The following is an 8,675-nucleotide window of genomic DNA, read 5'->3' as shown; positions in this document are numbered from 1 at the left end:
CAGATCTTAAAAATTACGACTCATCCACCGTTGATTTATATAATTATGGCAATCATAGGCCTGATAAAGGTTATAAATTTGATTGTTTTTATACTAGTTTCATGTAATTTTAAATGGGGGAAAATTAAGTTTTTGGTTGTTGCTTGAAATGAGTCATAATTATTTTTTTCCAAAGACTAGCAATTCTGAAATTTAGACACAGATGGCGCCACTGCTTCTACAAGGACACTAAAGAAACTATTCGTTGTTTTGTCATCCTTGATATGTCAAGTCAACGTTGGTGAAGTTACTTCATCTTTGCTTAGGATACAATGGATTTAGTCTTAAAAGTGGTATTCATCTAGATGTCAAGTGTGATATCCTACAGTGTTAAGTCCAGCTAAGTTCTGTGATAATTAGATTGTGAACGTGACGCTAGTATAAAGATTGCTTATTCTACAGGCTCCTTTTCACACACCAAGAACCGGTAAGATTGTGTAAGCTCTTGGGTAATATGTCCATTTGCGCCAGTTAAGTTTGTGAAACTTTCAATGTTAAATGTTCCTGTCAACCATCAAAGTGTATAAATATTGCCATGCTTTCCTAAACTCTTAAGTTTACAAGTTTTAATCTTATAATTGTAGTTTAGTTAGTTTGTGCTAAGTTTATTAGATAATTTTGTGCTTTTAATGTAGAAGATTTACCTAAGTGTCCTTGTCTTTAAAACCAAATCGTTAAGCCATAAGTATAACTGCTGATTTTATTACTACTGTTCTTTTTTTTCAAATGCTACTTTGTTACTGTAGCTTGCACGGCAATAAAGAAACCCGTAATTTTAATCTCTAAGTTCTCCATATAAATATACTGCTCTCAGCCGTATTTCAGTAAAGTACATGTGACCATAATTAATAACTTTTACGGGTTGGTAACCTTAGTATCACTCCTTTACGTCGTTAAATCTGTTTCAAACGGCCAGGCAACATTTATTCCAGTAATTTTACAGATTTTTAGGGCAAATTCTCTAAGTGATTGATGAATCGGATTGATTTTAGCAACTGAGTCGGTGTCGGTTTTAGAAAGTTTGAAGTTAACGTTTAGGGGTACACCAATTATCCATAAAGTTTGGGTAGTCTTGCTAGTTTAATTTCTTCCACAACAAAGCTACGAAACCAGTAATTACTATCAGTTGCTTTGTTTAATGTTCATAGTTATTGAAAGTTTAGCAAAACCTCTTATGGAGTAAAATCTTTTATGAAGTAATTTTCATACACTTAATTTGATGAATAGACTGTTTACCGTATATTGCAACATAACTTTAATTCTCGCTCTAAACTCTAAGTGTTTTAGTCTGTTACATAATTCTTATTTCGATTAAGTAAATTTAGTTAAAATTTCACTTCGACGAGTTCATTTTTCTGTCCATCTCTATGACTCTGAAAGTTTATTATTTAAATGTGAAATAAATAATTTCGAATCTATTGAATTTCCCAGTTTAATGGAATATAAGAATTTTGTTATTAGGGTATCATATATTGGTTTTGGACGCATTAATTTACTTTACATTTAAGATTGGTCCATTGAAAACCTGGTTTTACTTAAAGCTATTTGTTCCCGATTACTGCTTATGTAGCCTACACTTAAGTTTGGCGTAGAAAAGTTAAAAATCCTGGATTAAATGTTGCAGGATTGTCTTAAAAACAGATATATATTGGCGTATAAGCGTGATATTACGGTCACCAACCCGTGAAAGATAATGTAGTTGATGTAGGGTAAAGTTACGGTCGCATGCATTTGACTAAAATACGGCCAAGAACAGTATACTTTTATTAGAGAATTTCATATCAAAATTAGATAGTGTACAATGACGACAATGAATGAATGAATGAATTAGTTTGTTCATAAAAATATTGACTGGTTCTCATTCATGAACAGTATTTACCTAAACTTAGTATTGAAATTTATAGGCGGAATGCTATAAAATTTAATTATATAGACTAACTTTTGGGGAATATGAAATCTAGACTTTGTTTAATCCTAGAAAATTAGCATTTATAATAGCTGGTGTTATATTTGATTTGTGGCTTCTTAATCATTATAGATTAATTTAATTTTTTTCAGTAGATTCTCTAGTTCATATGTCTACCAAATGGGATTTAATTAGAAAGTTTTTAAAGTTACTATCATAAGTTAGGAGATTTTAAGTTACCATCAAGTGGTGTTTTAGTACATTCAATTGCCAAGTCTTGGAGATCTTGGGTAAAAGTTTTAAAAGGTACTAAATGTTATCAATCAATGCTGATAGAAAAGATTGACTTAACACCACGCTAATATTTAATTCTGTATTCTATTGGCAGCGAATCCTAAACCAGCGAATGTAAGACACTTTTTTACAATTGGTAAAGACCAGATCTTTTCTTTAAACTGATTGAAATAAGTCTTCAGTCTCAAACTTTTCCTTTAACTTTGGTTACCAAGATTTCTTAATGAAAGATTTTTATTTATTGTTAATTATGTTGAAACCTTTCAGACGCTGGCTGTACTAGGAATCCTGCTCTTCTGCTGAATGCATCCTGTCACATTTTCAAAATCATCGCTTCCTAGCAAATTTAATTCTAAATCAATGGTAAGGATTCACTTAACTCTCCAAAATCCCCTTTTTTTTACATATAATTTTTACATATCCAATATATTCACATTTTTTTTAAGTCTTAACAGTCATGATTTTACGAAGTTCAAGGTTAACTAGTTTTATATTTGACTGGTATGACTTTGTCGTTTTATTTGCACTGAAATTATTTCTATGGCTGTGGTTTGTAAATTACTTTAAAGTTAGCTAATTTTATTTGTTTGACTATGATCCAACATAGAGATAAGTTTACTTTGTTTAAAATTAGCTATTCTATTTGTGAGACTTATAATCTGCAATAACTTTACTTGGTTTAAAGTTGGCTAGTTTTATTTAAATGATTGGTGACCATTAAAACTGTTTTTATATTTTGCCTAAATATTGATATAAGATTTTACTTCCAGATGGTAATTGGTATTGCAGCGTATGACATTGAAACTTATCCATCTGGCCACATACCAGTCAACGTTATATAAAGGATTCTGTGGAATGCGAACTAAAGCACTAAAGTATGTTTTTCAACTTTGAAGACAAACTAGGGACATCGGTTCTGTGAATTCCTTCACACTTGAGACATTTTACCCACCTTGCCCACAATGGACCAGGCAAATGACTGAATGCTTCAAAGTACTGCTTCTCAATTATGGAATTGTATGAAAATTTGAGTATGCAAATGGTTGAAGATTCAACCAGGACAGTACACTGACACGGGTTCTTGCTACTGGACGCCCTATATCGACCGTATCAACCATATTCCTGGGTCTTCTAGTGGTTGAAGATTCAACCAGGACAGGGCGGTCTGTAATCGACCAGACTGTGCTTTAAATCTGTTTTATTTGTGCTTTTAAAGTAGAATTTGTTTCACTTCAAATATTTTGCTAGAACTTTAAGTTCATTCTACGAAATTTTCAAAATATAGTAAATTTTGAAGTGTAGCGAATGTTAATGGTTTAATTTATTTTTCTTTTACTTAGGATTGAAAAAAATTGTCAAACTGTAATGCCATATTCTTATTTCCAATCTGAGCAATGTTTCAATGCTGTTTAAGAAAAACTTTATAGATCTGCATAATTTTCTCAATACTAGAAGTTTTAAGTTTTATATAGTTGTGCAATTTCATGTATTTCCACCTTCAATGTCTTTTCTCAATGCCGAGGTTAACATCTGTATGGATCTGTCTTGACTGTTTTCAATATTGTTTTTAGTTCAAACAGTAAATTAAAGTACAGATCTAAAAGCAATGAATTATTGAAAGTTTTGATATTTTTCTACTTTAGGGGAGGCATCCCTTAACTGTTCGTTGGATTCAAGTAAAAGCTATTAATTATTGATATATTGTGGAGTTTGTTTGGTACATGAAGGTTATGGATGTTTTAATGTGTGGCATTTGTCTACTTTAGGAAAAATCTAATTGTCTATTTGCATATTCGAAATTTATAAAGTAAGTTTTAAGAAAAAAATATTTTAGAATCAAATTTTTTTGTAATTCCATTAGTATTTTTAGATTTAATAAACTTCTGACTTGGTTGCTTAAGATTGAACTAAACTACGGTGTTTGGAAGTTTCTAGTGTACTTATCCTTTTGGGAAATTTATTCCAAGATTGAAGGAAAATATGAAGTGCAACCTTTAAACATACTGGCTAAGCTTTACGTTAAACATTCAAGGAGACCTTAAAATTTAGTGGTAAAAGAATTTAAATTTACTTATCTAAAAAAAACAATTTAAAGAAAGTGGTAAAGAATTTTTCCCCTTTGTTTGGGAAATTAAGTCCCATCGAAATTTATTAATTTCAGTCTCAAATAATTGAGAAACTGGCTGAGAATTTTTCCCACTGTTTGGGAAATAAAACTATTCTGGCATACCTTATACCACTTAAGTTTAATACACCACCGTTCACAAGGTCTCTCTACCTGCATACTTTGACCTTTGCAGACTGTCTGCAGGCTCTGCCACAGAGGTTTAGTTTGATGGATTAAGTAGTTGGCAGAGTACAGTCAATGTAGTGAGGTGTGGGGGCCAGTATAGTACGGTAACGATTGTAAGTCTCTAAACTTTAATTTTGGTGCTGTGTAACAAAACTGATTTGTGTATAAAAGTCAATGGGAATGTGGCTGAAACTTGAAGCATTTTAGAAGTTTCATGACTGTTGCATAGATTAAAAATTAAAGCAACTGTGTTGTTACTTATGGATGGGCGTAAACCACAAGCAAAACTTTACTTTGCGATGGGTTTTCCAGTTTTAAACAGGGTGGGGGATTTTCCAGGAGGGCGTCCTCTCACCCCTCGATTTGTGGTATGTGTTGAGAGAGGCAAAGACACGCACTGAAAGGTAATATACAAACTTTGTACGGTAGCTTCTGAAATGAACTGAGAGGCAAGGTACTACCGCCTGGCATATTTGACTTATTGCCTCAAGGCCCTGCTATACAAAAATGGCTTGGTCTAGCTTCATAATTGGAGAAACTGCGAGAATCAATTGTGTTTCTCTCTATGTTTTTTGAAGTATATATCATTGACATTTAGCTCGTCAGGGTTGGGGAGGAGTCATGGTATATAGGTGCTGGGAGACTTTTGAAACGATATACTGGCTGCAAAGTGATGGAGCGCCCGTGCCTGGCTATGTGGGTCAGGCAATCTGAATCATGAAATGATATAGTAAGGCAGTACACATGACCTGTAGCTTCTCTTGATCCACTATCAGCCGTTGTCATGTCCGAGGAACCTTGTGCTCGTAAGTCAAATGTTGATCATAGTTTCAACGACAAGAATTTGTTTTATGAAAATTCGTGTCGAGAGACTATGATGCACGTACTGCAACAATTACATATGAATGAGCAAATTAGTGTGAATGTGAACAGAGGTGGTTAAAATATACATTAACTCTAGTGTAAAATCAGGAACTAGGTATACGCAGAATAATTATAAAAAAATCAGGAACAGGAAACTAATATGCGCTCACAAAGTATGGTGCTTCCAGACAGTCATTTTTGAGCTGGTGACTCATTATGGTCATTTATTTCGTACTATGACAGCAATGAGGAAATGCCAGGTGCTGAATGATTGTCTGATCATGAGGTATCGTAGTTTTATCAAAATCATTGTAATTTATTCCCCTTACAGTACATCTACTTCTGGTCCATGTGTAAACTCCGGTCCTATTGTCACACGACTTCCTAAGCATCCTCCTCTTTGAATCCTTTCCTTACATTATATCTTCCTCTGCTATGCCGGGTTCATCTTGGTTCACATAACAATAATAATGGGCTGTTTTCTTGTGTCTACTACGAGCCATGTTGTTGTGCTGGACAAATGTCGTCCTTCATAAGTAGCAAATCCCTATGCAAGTTGATAAGATAAAAATACTGTTCTTACAGATTAGTTCAGGCTCATTCGTCTGATAAGTAGCAAGTTTAAGGGCTGCTCTTGTGTCTTGCAGCGTCGCTAAATGAGGCATTGTTTATTTCTTTAACTGATAAACGCTGACAATTCATGGCTTTGACCACCAAATGTGGACGTTCACAGACAAATTATTTGTCTGCAGGCACTGCTCAACTGTATGGACAAAACGTAAATCAGCTTTCACAACACTACTTGGTTGTGTTCAGATCTGAGGGTAATCTTGTATTAAGATAAATTAAGCTATAATAATGTGAAATTAATCAAAGCTATCGTTTTTCTAGTATGAATGATTTATCTGATCAGTTTTGATATAAACTTCAAAAGGCTCTTAAGTTACTTGTTTGCAATTGGACAATGTCGTGTGATATAATGAACAGCTTCGCACTTTATATCATGAAAGTAGACATGATAAAGGAAATATAAAGATCCTGTTTAGTTCTTTAAATCAACAAAAATCAAGGTATTCTGGAGACAAAGGCAAAGGTGGTAGTGATGTGAGTATCTGGCCCCATTGCGGCACACAATTTATAATTATCTACTTTGTCAATTTCCAAACTTACTTCGATCTTCCCATCCAGCTTAACAATTTTGCTTGATACTGTAACTGAATGGCTATTTCACCAGATAGACCGTAAGAGCTGAATCTTGTAGAATCCAACCTTTGCGAGAGGAAAAAAAATGTATGTAACATTGATAATTGTTACAATTGTTATTTTTCTTCAAGATTTATCAATATGAATTACTGTGGTTACGTGAATGGAATTGAGTGTTAAATAGCCTATGCTATTTTATAGTCCTCTACAAAAATACACCCACTTAAATTTGTTTCAATAGCCGTTTAACCTCTCTGGAACGTCTCGATGGGAGTTCATTTAGAATTTATTCAAAGATCCTTTGTGAAATTACGCTCGATTTTAATGTTATCGATCCATTATCCATTAATTATGTATTATATAACCTTTACAGCTTTATGAACATATTTTGATATATTTTTAGTCGCTATTCCACGAAATTAGCTTCTGTATCCACGAAATAAGAAATTTGGAAATGAGTTTTCTAAGGTAAATAAATAATTATAGTCACCCATAAAAACGTTTTCTCTTAAAAGAAGCTGATACATTTTCTATTATTACAATGGCATAAACTAATGTAAATAGGACTCCGGCACTTTTTTTTTTATGCTTGTAACTCTATTAGATAATGAATAATCGTTACACCAACGTCTTTTAAAAAAACTATTTAGTCCAACCAGTCAATCTTAGAAGGGTTTACTAAGCTTCCGGCTAAAATACTAGCTAAAATACTGTCTGAAAACAGATAAAGACACCGGGTTTGGTTGAGGCCTCTGACTGGTTGAAACATACTGTAGTATTGATAGTTACAAAAGACTCAGTAAACACGTAGATACCTCGGTAGGAGGACGTGGTATTTATCTAGGACTTCTGTAAAAAAAGAAAGGTATTTCATACTATTTTTTTCTTGAAGTTCTCGTGAATGTGCTTCTGCTTTAGTTGACACCGATGCGAATATCCTGCTGTTTTCTTTCAAAATAGATTATTGATTTGTCGATATTTAATTTTATTTTTAATAACAGTATTGTTTTGTTTATGTTTGTAATACGTTAATAATTCTAACCAATTTAGTATTATGGTATGAAAAGACGATTGGTAAATGCTTGTCTCAACAATAAATATTGTTTATATCCAAAAGGTGAAAAAATAATAGATTTATGTCGTTTGTAGATTCTAGACCCTAAAACTATATAACAAGCTCCCACTAGACATCCGAAAGACTGAAGATGTCAAAGCTTTCAAGAAGGAACTAAAGACTTCCTTGTTTCCAAAGTGCTTTGATAATGTTGATTTGACTATTAACATGGGATAGGCTGTTTCAAACTTTAGGTATCTAAAAACGTCTACAACAAACAGATCTTGTAGGCCCTGTAGTGCGTAGGCTCTCTTTGTGTGATAGGACCAGGAAAACATCTATTAAAGTATAGTGAAGTAACCATAATTTTTGTTTTACATAAAATACATTTGTGATAATTGTTGTGCTATGCGGAACTAAATATCTTATTGCAGCCAAAGATCTTTCAACAGAATAATTGAATGAAATTATAATTTTTACTATTCAAGATCTCTATAGAACAGGATAATCATTCGTGTTATTGGTCAAGTTATTTAAGAATATCATTGTATGCCTTTGATCAGAAATTCATGGTTAATGCTTTTAATAGTCTGTAAACACAATCAATCTTTTGGTGTTTGAATATGTGTGACAGAAAATACGATTGAAGTATATCTGCGTATATTGTTGGATATCTAGTGACACTGAATCAGACTTCTTACTCAAGGCCGCAAGAGCTGTACCATTAGTAATTGTGCCATCCTTAAATAAAGGCCATCTTACGACAGGATGTATCTTTTCAGTGCAAGCTTAACTGGTTTTTAGGTAGCTCACATAAGATAATCGCTTAGGTAGCTCATATAGGTGCTTTAATAATTACCTCTGCCAAACAAGTTGGAAGGAGGTTATGTTTTACCCCCTGTTTGTGGTTTGTTTGTGAACAGCTTCCTGGCCACAATTGTAATCGTAGATTAATGAAACTTGCATCGATTAACTGTTCTGTAAAAAGCTGGAAATTATCAATTTTTGAAGGTCAAGGTCAC

General features: G+C 33.2%; 1 long non-coding RNA gene across 1 annotated transcript; it reads left to right on the top strand.

Moving 5' to 3' along the window:
- Positions 1-322: 322 nt before the first annotated feature.
- Positions 323-3,421, top strand: LOC137641432 (uncharacterized). The gene is made up of 3 exons (XR_011044516.1): positions 323-466; positions 2,507-2,602; positions 3,010-3,421. It is a non-coding gene; the product is annotated as an uncharacterized lncRNA (long non-coding RNA).
- Positions 3,422-8,675: the final 5,254 nt, after the last annotated feature.

Source organism: Palaemon carinicauda, chromosome 5 (assembly GCF_036898095.1).
Source record: "Palaemon carinicauda isolate YSFRI2023 chromosome 5, ASM3689809v2, whole genome shotgun sequence".
Lineage (NCBI taxonomy): Eukaryota > Metazoa > Arthropoda > Malacostraca > Decapoda > Palaemonidae > Palaemon > Palaemon carinicauda.
This window is presented reverse-complemented; position numbering and strand designations above follow the sequence as displayed.